Below are 13508 nucleotides of genomic sequence, written 5' to 3'. Positions count from 1 at the left end.
CTGGACTTTTCCCACCCCTGCTCTAGAGCAGAGTTCTCCTATAGGGGACAGAGTGGTGGGAGAAAGTAGTAACTAATGTTTTGCACAAGCACATCACCAAAAAAAAAAAAAAAAATCACCCCAAAAACAGGTTCTGTACTAAACAGGAAGAAGAAAATACACAACGGATTTCAAGGGGGAAAAATAATTGGGCCAAATTCTAAAATGCCTGGGGTGGAAGTTGAGTACTGCTTCAAGGAAGCAACTTTCAAGCCATGTAATCATATTCTAGCAAACACAAAGTTGGAACTACAAAGACTCTTCCAGAAATACTCCCCAATCCATCATTTCAGGACATCGTTTAGAGCCGCCAGTTTAATTCACTGCAGGATACAGTAAAAGGTGTCAGAGTTCGTTGCAATTCTTTTTTACTTCAAATGCTGGAAGTCTCCTCAGAAGGGAAGTCTTAGCTCTTTCTTTAGTACAGCCCACCCATTTGCACCTCCTTCTTCTCTGAATTCTGCCTACATCTTGGCTGTTCCTTAGCTGGCTCAAGTTGCCTACATCGTGTATGTGATCCATACTCTGTGCATGCTGCTTGTTGGGTATACTACAATCACACCAACTGCTGGAAGTGTGGGAACCAGAAAAAAATAATTGGGCCAAACCACAGTTGATCCAGAATAAAATAAGGCATGTCAGCCAATGCCGCCAGCCCCATGAATTCCATCCCCAGTAGAACAGACTCAGTGGATGTAAAAGTGAGCAGTTTTGCAAGAAACAAGTTTCTGTAGTCAGCTGTAGTGTCTCTTGCATTGGCCTTCTGGAGAATGGCAGGATGTTTTCACAACCAAACTGAGCATGCTCAATGAGTGAGCTTGGCACCAGGAAGAAAAAGAAATTGTCCCCCTGCCAAAAGTTGCAATAAATTAGTATTTCACTCAAGAAGAGCTGTTTTCAGTTAAATACGATCCAATGTTTATAAAAGATAAGCCCAATAAAGGTGAATTTGTAAAGATGATGACTGTTGCCTGGTATTTCTGATGCATGCCCTGCATGTTGGCTATAATTCACAAGATGAAAATTTTGCCTTAAACAAGGACACGGGCAGGCCAGAACAGATTACCAACCACCTGAGATATCCCAGACATCAGCCTCTTGGAATAACATTGCACAAACTAACTTACTAACTATTTGCATGAATTGAAAGGTGGTAGGCAGGAAGACATCCTCACCTTCATAGATCTGCCAACCATGAGAATTATTAATGTGAATCCAAGTTACTGATTAAATCATTAACTCCTTGATTAGATCAAATAACCACATATCTATTTATGGAGCCAGGAAGACAAATAGCACTAGATTTTCAGCTAGCATCCATGAGTATAGCTCTATGGGTTTTGATGCAACTACACCAGTTTACACCAGTTGAAGATCTGGTCCATACTGGAATCAGACTGGCTCAGACCTACTAAGTTAGTGGATTCCAGCCTTAACATCATAAGGACCATTACTGGATGCCTTATGCCAACTGCAGTTGATTGCTTATCAGTCCTCTGAGGCATTCTTTCCCCGCACCCCCAGAAGCTGCTACTCTGGCCCTAGACAAGCTGCTACTCTGGCCCTAGGCCTCAAAACCCAAAATCCAGACCATTCTTTGCACTCCAGCCTAGTAGCCACAAGCCAGAAAACCAAACAACTGCTTGAAATTGCAGAACCTGTTCTCCACCCAGGACAAGAAGCTCATCGAATCTGCAGATGGCATGTCACCTACAGCATGGACCTCCCATCACTGGAGCAGGCAATAAGCCGCACAAGAACTGCAGCTAAAGAACTTCATCCCCAATACCAGCTTCCATCCCTCAGGACGGCAGCTGCCATGCAGGGCCTGGACTGTTCTGGACTGATGGGTATCTCACAACAGGTATTGGTCAGTTTACGGCATGCACTCTTGGGACCTCTCCAATGATGCTGGCTGCAGCTGTCGTGCTCAAGCTCAGACAGCCAATCACATCATCTATGAATGCCTGTATGGCTCTCTTTCAGGAGCCCAAGTTATTGTTGACATTGACCATTCTAGCTGCTCCTGGCTTTTTGGCCCTCATGCTTCCAGCATATGAGTATGGCAATACTTGTTTCATCATCAGACCAATGATCCTGTCTCCAGTAGAAGCCAACACCAAAAGCTTTGAAGGAAGTTGCAGTAATCTCTGTCCCAGCCCAGCATGGATGTGTTGTCCTAACCAGTAGGTAGACTGGTTTTAGTCCCTGAATCATGTGGTTTTTATGTCCCTTCCACTGTTCTCTTTTACTTAATGCAGTGACGCTCAAGCTTTTAGCTCCATGGATTAGAGAAGAGGCAAGAGCTTTTAGCCCCATGGATCAGACAATGGAAGCTGGGGACAGGCCCCAGGAGGATTATATAACAACGGCTCGCACTTGTAGGGAACAAATTAGAAAGGCTAAGGTGGTGACTGAAGTTAGATGAGCAATGGGAATCAAGGACAACAAAAAATCCTTCTTTAGGTATGTAGGGAACAAGAGGAAAGCAAACGGGAGTGTGGGGCCACTGCTCAACAACTCAGGACAGCTGGTTACCGACACTCTGGAGAAAACCGAACTCCTGAATGACTACTTTGCCTTGGTATTTCACCAGGCCATGGGGAAAATCATGCTGGATAGGGTGCAGAATGAGCAGGGCAGAAATGACTCCCTCCCTACTGTTGCCATAGAACTGGTGTGTGATCAGTTAAAGACATTAGACATATATAAGTCAGCAGGACTGGATGAACTCCATCCGAGAGTGCTGAACGAGCTGGCCGACATCATCGTGGAGCCCCTGGTGAAACTGTTCCAAAACTCATGGCAATCTGAAGAAGTCCCTGAGGACTGGAAGAGGGCCAATGTTGTGCCCATCTTCAAGAAGGGGAGGAGGGAGGACCCAGGTAACTATAGGGCAATTAGCCTAACTTCTATCCCAGGGAAAATCCTGGAAAAATTAATTAAGGAGTCTATGTGCGATAGGCTTGCAGAAGGTAGGATTTTGAACGACAGACAACATGGCTTTGCTGTAGGCAGGTCTTGTCTTACCAACCTCATCTCCTTCTATGATCAGGTCACTTACCACCTGGATGAAGGAGAAGTGGTGGATATGTATACCTTGACTTCCAAAAAGTCTTTGATCTGGTATCCCACGATGTTCTCGTGAGAAAACTGAAGATAGTGGGCTTAACTGCAAGACAGTTAGGTGGCTATGAAGCTGGCTCCAGGGTAGGACCCAGAGTCCTAATGAATGGATCTGTGTCATCTTGGTGAGAAGTGGGCAGCAGTGTCCTGCAGGGGTTATCCTTGGTCCTGTACTTTTCAACATCTTCATCAATGATTTGGATGAGGGGGTGAAGAGCTCACTGGCCAACTTTGCAGATGACACCAAGTTATGGGGAAGCATGGTCACACTTGAAGACAGGCTACAAATACCAGCAGATCTAGACAGGCTAGCAAGTTGGGTGAGTCAGAACCAGATGACGTTCAACATTGACAAATGTAAAGTGCTGCACCTGGGAATGAACAATCCTTCGCACACCTTCAGGCTTGGCAACGCCAACCTGACCAGCACTATGAATAAAAAAGACCTGGAGTTATAATAGACCACAGCATGAATATGAGCTGGCAGTGCGACTCTGTTGTCAGCAGGGCAAATAATTGACTCTGGCATGCATCAATTGATGCATCTCCAGCAAGAGCAAGGAGGTGATTCTTCCACTCTATTCAGCACTGGTGAGACCCCAAGTGGAGTACTGCATCCAGTTCTGGGTGCCATACTTTAACAAGCATGTGGTAAAACTTGAGAGAGTCCAGAAAAGGCACTAGTTTGATTAGAGGCTTGAACGGCAAGGTATATGAGGAAAGGCTGAGGGACCTGGGACACTTCAGCCTAAAAAAGATAAGGCTGAGAGGGGACTTGGTAGCAGCTTACCGCTACATCAGAAAAGTACATCAGGGGCTCGGTGAACAACTGTTTCCCAGGGTGCCCTTGGGGAGAACTGGGAGTGATGGCCACGAACTCCTGGAAGATGGTTTCAGGCTCAACCTTAGGAAAAAATTCTTCACAGTCAGGGTGTCCAGACTGTGAAATAAGCTCCCTCCAGAGACGGTGCAATCGCCTACCCTACAAATCTTCAAGAGGAGACTGGATAGTCATCTTGCTGGAGTCGCCTGACCCCACCTGTCATTTTCTGCCTCGTGCAGGTGGCTGGACCCGATGATCTTCTGAGGTCCCTTCCAGCCTTACAATCTATGAATCTATGGGGCAGTCTATGGGTTGGATTAGACCTCATACATCAGGATCAGGCCCCAAGACCTCACACCTCCTCCACCTGGCCCCACCCTGATAAATTCTTGGCTTCAGTAAATGAATGAGCATGAATACAGACACGCATTACAAAGAAACTTGCCCTAAGAGACTGGCCCGTGCAAAGCAGTCATTTACTTTGTGGCTACAAAGTATTAAATAGAACGTCTGGGCTTATTTTTATTACTACTTTGAGCATTTCAGCGAACACAGTCCTAGTTTTGACATATCAGGATCAACAGAAACACTTACTGGACTCCTCTGTCTGACCCAATCCAGGAATCTTCACAGGAGACATGACATTTCATCAAAGACTTTTCACACGGATCACAGTCTGACTAGACTTTGCTCTCATGGCTCGACAGCGCTGATTCATTTTTTGTTATAGTGGCTTCCAGAGGGCTAAGCACACCTCCACACATTACATTTATGCAGTGATTATGGTTAATGTGTTCATCACAGCATAAACAGCAAGGGCTCTAACATGTTCACCCAATAAAATGGTGAACCAGGCATAAAAACGTTCCACATACAATGTAGAAGATTTTCACGGCTGTTTTGTATGTGCCGTAAATTGAACATGCAACACATCAAAATACCAGGGCTCTAGGAAGCTGTTGCCTGACAATCAACTGGTTTCTGGAATCAGCCTTGGACAGCCCTTGTGTGCAGCTTGCATGCCAGCAATATTGATAGCACCAGCCTTGGGTGGCTCTAGTTCTCCAGCTGGGCCCAAGGCCACCATGGAGGGTGGGGGAGGGGGTGCAGAAATCAGACACTCCTAGTCAGAGAAGGCTGGAACTGAAGGGCTTTTCCTGCTGGGGACTTTAAACCTCCCTGCCTGTAAATTTTGGCAGGGCTGTGGGATGCAGGGATCAAAGGCTTTGATTCAAGGGATTAACAGTAGGATTCAAAGGATTTCCCCCAGTGCAACTTTAAACCCCGTGCCTGGGGTTTAAAGGTAGCCACTTCCTTAGTTAAAAGATAAGACATTGAGGGGGACTGATAAGCTCAGATATGTAACTATGGATGGTTTCTTTCATGAATAGAGACTATTCCTTTATATAACAGGAGCGGGTAAAGCAAAGATGGAAATCATTTGTGTACAGGAGCTGTCTTTCGATTGAAGAATATAAACTAGGTCTAACACAAACTACAGAAGGACACGTTGAAAGAGAACCTGAGGCCTATGTTTTTATAAATACATGTGCAAATGTGTTTAGATATTTAAATACTTGTTTTCGCTCTCAGCTATAATACACACACATAAATGTAACTGAATAAATGTAACTGAATAAAAGCACAGGTATCTTTGTGCATGGACTGTAGATGTATTCATAAAAAAGACCCTTAAAAGTTATCTGATCCTAAGTATCTACCTAACCTGTCACATCACTAAGGAAATGGGGATAGCATAGTACATTAAGAAGGAAAAAATTGCCTATTAAAGTTGCTATCTGAAAAAGGACTGGTTAAAATGAATGTCAGCATCAGATACTGTATTATGTTCTAGACTACAAGTAACTCAAAGTTTGAGAGTTTTAGGATCCAGGGGTCTGATTTTGAACCAATTCTAGCTAAAACAAGCAAATGAAGATAGATCTGACTTCATTTCCTCTGTGTAGTAAGCTCTGAACAGAAGCCTCTGCTTGATCTGAATAATACTAGTAAACAAGGAAAGCCCTGTATAAACCGCTTGGCAAAGGGCTTTCATCTGATAAAAGGAAAACCAGAAACATGAATGTTAATTTCCAGTTAAGAATTCTGAATTTAAAGCTTGATCCAAGATCCAGTAAAGTGAATTCAAACACTCCCATTTGCAGTGCTATAATGGGCTTTGAACCTGGTACTTGGTATCTCCTCTCCTCTCTTTGTAAGAGGCATGCTGACAGACACAAATTAGCACAGGGCTGATCTACTGAAAGCCAGGACAGTAAAGGGATAGACAGAAGTGCAACTCCCAGGTCTAACTCATGGTCCTTCACAGGAAGGGCTACGAATTAGACTGATCCACCCGACCCAACACACACTAGCTTTTGGGTCAGGAGGGTGGGAGATCAAGCTTCAATTTGGAGCCCATCTGGGGAGAGAGGCAGTGTCTCTGCAACCTCTTCCCCTAGCTCTGCCCCCCTCTTCCAGGTCCTGTGCTGACTCCGGATGGAAGGAAGACAAGACAGGGGAGGAAGACCTGTTCTGGGGTTTCTCCAGCCTGCGCTGGAGTGGGGAAAGGGGGTGGATTGAAGCTCCCCACCTTGGCAGGGAGCTCCAATCCACCTGCCCCACCCTCCAGCGCAGGCTGGGCAACCCCCAGAATGAGCTCCCTCCGCTCCCTTCCCCACCTCCCGTTCTGAAAACAGCACCGGGAACAGTGCTGGACTGCATCAGCTGAGCCCTGCTCCCAGCAAGCACAGACAGAAGTTACTGAGGTCACTCTGTTTTGCAGCACCTTCATCTGAACCCTTATGTAATGAGGCTTCAGACTGTTCCAGGATCAGGCCCTCTTAAAGCACTCTACAGCTGTGAACTTCTGTTTGGTCACAACTGTAGAGTGCTTTCAGGGGCCAGATTGGACAAACATTGTCAGTTCTGTCTGCACCTTAAAAAGAGCATCTCCAGTGAATCCAGTAGAAAGCCAGAAGACTACGCTCACCAGTGGCTAGGAAGTTGGTATGCTGTGGTCACTGCTCTTCATGCTTCCTCATATTGCTTCACTGTCTCCTTGAAATTCTCTCTTCCTTCCCCTCCAGTCTAGTTTGTTGTAACCTCTGAGTGCCTCATGTCTTGAAGTCAAAGTGTGAGCTCCTTGAGGCAAGTGATTCAATCCAGCCCTGCCCTGGAGTTGTGACTGCACCTGCTCTAGCAATAATACCTTCTTAAACAGAAGTAGGAGGATTCTGCTTACTTGGTACCATTTTGTCATGCATAGCTTCATGGAGTGCAAGTCTGAGACTTGGCCCTGGGTTTGCCCTTCCCAAAGCAAGCCAGTTTTGTTTAAATAGATGATGATGGCCCAACCTTGCAACTGTGTTCCCCTGGAAAGTGCTGAGTACTCTTATCTGCTATTGAAGTCAGAGGTACCTGAGGACAGCCACTTCCAGAAGATCAGAGGGGCAGAATGTGACAGGAGTGTACCCTGGCAGATAATAAATATCTAATTTGTAACAGAGCAGCCTAGAAATCAAGAGGGTCAAAACTGGGATTAGGATTCTGCATATTGGATTATACAATAATCTGTAATAGGGGAGCAAACCAAAGGGAAAATCATACATACATCACATCATGAGGTGATTATTTTATTTCAGAGAGAAGCTATTTTTTCTTTCCTAATAGCTTGCAATACTCCTGACTGCCCCACATGCTTTCTGTGACAAAGAGAAGAACTGTCAGTCTGGCATAGTGGAAATTTAAATTCATGAGAGAGTAGAGCAGAGGAAATACCCAACCATCAGGCCTCTAGTTAAAGGCACGCTGACTTTCCAGCCACGTGTCCTAGCGTCCCCTCCTGGAGCAGCCGAGCAAACAAATTTCCCAAGCTCTTTCCTCTCTCTTGTTCTGACACGTGCAGGAGCCTGAACAATGTTCACTCCTGTTATAACTGCCTGCTCAGACATAAACACTAACACACAGGCACACAAATGAGACTGTGCCAAGGCAACTGCCCTTCACGATGGTGACAGTAAAAGCCTGAAAGCACTAATTAAAAATAGATCAAACCCAGAAGGACTTGGCAAGCTTGAGGAAGCATCATACTGTCTAAAATGAAGACTTTGGACTCTGATGGAAAGCGCTTACTAAGCAATTTGGTACACATTTCTGGTGACTTTCAGTAAAACAAATGCTACTGCCAAAAAAGACAGGCACAGATTGATTTTTAGGTCTGATTAAGGTGAACCGCAGTAAAACGGGCTTGGAAACAAAAAACACTCAGGGTCTGATAATTACCACCTTATCATTTCTGCTTGCAAGGGCATTCTCCACAATAGGAGTGAAATCCTGGCTGCATTGAGGTCAGGGCCAAAACACTCATTGCTATCAATACGATCAGAAATTTTAAGCATATGGTGCATAAATAAACTTTGCTCAGCTCAAAGTCAAGGGGGCCTTGTCAAGGCCCCTTCACACGTGCCTTGGTGGAGAGTAGAACGCAGCCCACTGACTGTCAATGGGTTGATTGCAATGTTGATTTCAATGTGTCACAATCTCTGTTGCCACAAGGTGGCAGTGCTTCAAAACGTTACTGTTCGGAGCCGTAGTTCATTTTTATTTACCTATTATGAGAAATAATTTGTGCTATTGCAGTATGACATGCAGAAGGACACCACAGACTTAAAGACTTGTGCAGAGAACAAACATCCCTTAATACCCCAGCAGATTATTAGGAGCACAAGAATTTTTAAAATTCAGTTCCCCGCCACTTACATAGCTGACCTGGCCTTCGTGTGGATGGCCTGTTGGAGTAGGTGATCCCTTTAAGTCTCTTCCAGCCCTAGATCTCTCTGATTCAGTCCTGGCGTTCAGCTCCAAGGAGGATGGTGGGTGTATAAATACATAGATTGATTGAGAAGAAAACAAAACCAATGAAGTCAGTTTCAATTTCAGAGATTCTTTGGGGGAGGAGATTGAACACTGCAGTAGGGCATTCATTTAAAAAGTATTTTCATTGTATTTTTCATTGCAGACTCATTTCCATTGTAACTGTCTATAACAAGGTTGGGATCCCATGGGTGACTGTGATGCCCCTTGGTGGCCCTGCAACCATGCCCCACTCTGCCTCTAGGGTGCTTTCCCATCTCACCCGCCATGCCTCTATGGTGTAACAATTAATATGGAATAGGGGGGTTGCCAATGGGCCCTTGCATGGCCCCAGTTCCACTGAAGCCCTGCCAGGGTTTCTCAGCAACCTACTGGTCCTCAGGCCTCTCACTGGGTCTCTATAGTCAACTGTGCCTGGCAGGGCACCCAAAGCCTTAAGGGTTAATTGCATGGCTCCAAATCCTTCCCTACACCATGCCCCATGCCTCACAGATATTACTATAATGTTGTTCCCACTGTTACGGCTTCAACCTCCTCAGCCTCCACCCCTTTAATCTGGCTAGGCCTTCTAGCTATGTCAGACCTGGCTTTGAGGCACTAACTTCAGTCTATCCCCTCTGGTCACCAGGCCCCTGGCCCCTGTATGGCTGTGCTCCTCTGGAGCACTGGGCCCGCAGCCCCTTTCTTGCTGTGCCCCTCCTGGGCACCAGGCCCCTGGCCCCAGTGTGATTGCACTCTTTTTGAGTGTCGAGCCCCTGGCCCCTATCTTGTTATGCCCTGCTTTGGGTGCTGGGCCCCTGGCCCCTGTGTGAGTGCACTCCTTTTGAGCGCCAGGTCCCTGGCTCCTGTCTTGCTGTGCCATTGCACTCTGCCCCTCTCTGGGCTCAACAGTAGCTCGGGCCTTGAGCCTGCCCCTGGCATAGCTCAAGGCAGTTGTGTGCCACTTGGGCACCACCAGTTTAAACACAATGTAAACATAAGCCCCCAGGCTATAACATAACATAAAGGGATAACAGCCCACTGTCCCTTTAAGAGAGAGTGCGAACTTTCACTCCCTAGCACAACCTGCCTCCCAGCCTGGGCTCCTGGGGAGCTCCCTGAGCCTCACTGTTCCTGCAGGCAACAAACCAGTCAGCGTAGCATCCCCAGGTGGCTTTCCTGGGCAGGAGGAGCTCCTTCCTCTGCAGCTGCCAGGGAGAGATTCCCTGGCCAGCCCCATTCTTGGGCTTATATGCTCCCAGGGCCCCGCCTACCTCTGATCAGCTGACCACCTGCAGGTGCCTGCTAATTGCTCCATTAGTCTATTGCCCTGGGGACCTGCAGCTGCTGGGTCCTGCCTAGCCTGCAGTGCTCCCTGGCTGAGCTGCTTTTATCTTAAAGTAACAGGGAGCCCCAGGCTCTCTGTTATACCCTCCCTCTAAAATTAATGAAACCTGACAGACAGCAGAGAAAGTCCTCACTAGAAATGTAACAAGTAGCAGCAAACAATCTGCAACCTTCCCAGACAGTGTCTCCATAAGAGGGAATGCAGAAGCAGCAGCAGAGCTGCCAGCCAGATTAAATCAAACTCTAAGCCAGTGGTTCTCAACCTGTATAGACTGCAGGCTCCTCCATAATTTCTCTGAATTTAGTGGCACTCTGCGGAGTCCCTCCTTTTCCCTGTGCAAGGGAGGTATGCCCAACTTCATCCCTCCACCAAGTTTGCCTTGATGCACCAAGTCCAGGGACCCCTGGTTGAGAATCCCTGTTCAGGGTGCTCCTGTTTTTGCAGGGTTCAGCTGAGACACTTGAAAGAGACCTGATTTACCAGAGGTGCTGAGCTCCAGCTCTCTGAACACCAGGGCCCATGTCTTCAAGCAGGGATGGTCCTGCCTAAATCATTGTCTCCCTGCCCTACAGGCTCCATCTCTCTTTCCCCCTTGCTCACTCTCCAGCAGATCCCAGCCTCAGTTTGCAGCTGCATTTCTTAAAGTAAATAATACATAGAAGCAGGCAGGGGCAGCAGATTGGACAGGAGTTTCTTCTGGAGCTGCCTTCTGCCCTAGGTGCTCCTGCCCTTTTGGAGTCCATAGTCCCTTCCTGGGCTTTGACTGGTGAAAGAGGAGGCAGCTTTTCAGCAATGTCCTGCTGTGGGGAGGGACCCTTTGCTGCTGTCCAGATGATGGGTGTTTTTCCCTGTGCTTGGTGCTAGTCAGGGCAGCAGCATTTAAGGTTAAACTGTCCCCTTCAATGCCGATTCCTCTCCCCATGACCCATGCCTGGGAATCAGCCTCTCCAGATCACCAAGAGGCTGTGGTTTCCCCTGCAAGGACCCGCTTGTCTCCTCCAGCTGCCTGCTCTCCTGAATATCCTGTTCCCAAGAGCCAGCTGGATCCAGGGACCAGGCACTTGGGAGCGGGGGGGAAGCTAAAGCCACTGCTCCACAAACAGGTGTCCCGCTCCCCCTACTAAAGCAGGAATATTTGAGTATAACAGGTCCATGGCTCTTTAAAGAGCCACACTGCCCACAAGGGTGCACAGGCCCTGTGGCACACAACCTTCCCAGTCCAGCCCCACCCCCCCAATCCTCCTGGAAAGAGGTGCACAGGACAGTTTCACCTGCCGGAGGTGTCTGTGGTCCCAGGAGATGCCATGCAGGGTCAGACTGGGAAGGCTTGTGGCAGGACCAGGGACTCTTGCCTGCTTTCGGATTATTGAAGAATCCTAGCATAGGCAGAAGCGGGCACTGTGTTGCAGTCCTTCCTGGTCATGCCATGTAACCCCCCAAAAGGGTTTTGCAACACCCCGGGGTGTCACAGGACCCCAGTTGAGAACCACTCTTCTAAGCAAGAAGTCCATTTGTAGTCACCGAGCGCCTAAACTCTATGAGAGGAAAAACCCTGGTCAGAACATGTCAGGGCTTGCCATATTTTCTCAAACAATGCATCCCAGAATACAGGAGGCACCTTGTTTTTGAAAGACAGAATGAGGGGGGGGAAAAAGCTTTGTCCAGAGTTCTGGCTGCGTACAGCAGGGGCAGAACCTAGTCTTCAGGTTACTCACCCTCCCTTTCTTGCTTAACTACCGGTGAATCCCTAGCTGCTGCTAAAGACTTATCTGCATGGGTGAATCTATGATTTTGAAAAGAGCTAAAGGATCTGTGTTGAAAGGATAACGAGTCTGAGCTAAAAAGTCTGTGAAATAGGGGGAGATACTAGGAGCAGCTAGCAGACAGCAAAATTGCCCAAAGAAAGGTTAGCTTGATTAGTGGGACATCAAGATGATTAAAAAGGAGAGATGATAGTTAACACCTCTGGAGTGGGGAACAAAGAGCCATTAAGTTAACTCTCCCTAAGCAGCTATCTAAATAGCAATGCCACCGATGCTACACTGTGGAGCAGGAATCAAACCCGAGTGCTTCTAGCTCAGGCAAAAAATCAGCTTCCCCACTTAATACATGAACCCCAGTTCAGGAGTGCAGGTGCTGATTTGGGGAGAAAAGGTGCAAGAAAATAGTTCTCTTACAGTGAGGTGCCTCCACTCCCAGGAGTGCCTAGCAAGAGTAGGCAAAACACCTGCCTGTTGAGTGGGGAGCTCCCTAGAATTGACCAATAGGAAATGCTAAATATATATGGTATAATAGCTTAGTGCACTCACCCAAGAAATAAGGCTTAGGGTCTTCTTCAGCCTGGATTCAAATCTCATGACTTTTCCCAGGAGAGTGCTCTAGGGACCAGACAATACATTGGGTACGCTAGGAGAGGTATCCACCTCCCCTTGAAGGAAGGCTAATGTACTGCCAAGGACCCCAAGATTATAGGGATGGGTACAGAGCAAGCAGGAGGGAATGAGAGTCCGTAACCTAGTGCAGTGGTTCTCAACCTTTTTTTTACCAGGATTCATTTGTAAATGTTGATGTCTACTCCTGATCCAGAAAATAGTTTAAATAGAAGACAGTTCCTTGGCCCCTCACTCCCAGGCCCCAGCTATGCAGTGTTGGGCAGGGAGTGGATGTCGGGCAGAGGGTGGGTGTTTGTGGGGCAGGAGGGCCCCAAGCAGCCCCTTGCAGGCTGGAACTCTGCCAGCCTGCAAGGGAAAACCCACAGTTTCCCACTTCTTTCTCCTGCAAAGGAGAATCCATTTTTAAAGTTTGTTGATCCATTTTTAAAGTTTATTCGTGACCCTTTCATATATTCTTGCGACCCACTTTTGGCTTGTGACCCACAGATTGAGAAACTCTGACCTAGTGGTTTGGGCCCACGGATGGAGGAAAAGCTCTGCGTTTCAGTCCCTGCCCCCGGTTTGTTTATGAATTTTGTGTTACATGGGCTGTATCTACATGAGATGCTGACTGCACAGTAGCCTGATACTACTATGCAATAGCGTCACATGGCAACAACCGTGATGCAACACTACTACGCAGCAGTATTCAGCTACTGTGCAGTAGCGTCACGAAAAAGTCATTTGTCGGTGGTACTGCACAGTAACTCAGGTTACTGTGCAGTCATTTAGGTCTTTTTTATACACATACTAAATGACTGCATAGTCAGTGTCTCATGGAGCCACAGCCACAGTCGTTGGTTAGAACACAACCATAGTCCTGATAGACATCCTGACCTAGCAGGGGTAGATTCATAGATTCATAGATTAAGGGTTGGAACGGATC

The 13508-nt window shown here is 47.1% G+C and overlaps 1 long non-coding RNA gene across 1 annotated transcript in view; it reads right to left on the bottom strand.

The window, feature by feature from the left end:
- The window catches only part of LOC109304148, a 29820-nt gene extending 20473 nt beyond the window's left edge, over positions 1-9347 (bottom strand). The window contains exon 1 of the long non-coding RNA XR_002099309.1: positions 8750-9347. This is a non-coding gene — a long non-coding RNA (uncharacterized LOC109304148). The remainder of the gene's footprint in view (positions 1-8749) is intronic.
- Between the last annotated feature and the right edge of the window lie 4161 nt (positions 9348-13508).

The sequence above is a fragment of the Gavialis gangeticus genome, unplaced genomic scaffold, assembly GCF_001723915.1.
Source record: "Gavialis gangeticus isolate Ggan-Ray unplaced genomic scaffold, GavGan_comp1, whole genome shotgun sequence".
In the NCBI taxonomy this organism is placed as follows: domain Eukaryota; kingdom Metazoa; phylum Chordata; order Crocodylia; family Gavialidae; genus Gavialis; species Gavialis gangeticus.
This window is presented reverse-complemented; position numbering and strand designations above follow the sequence as displayed.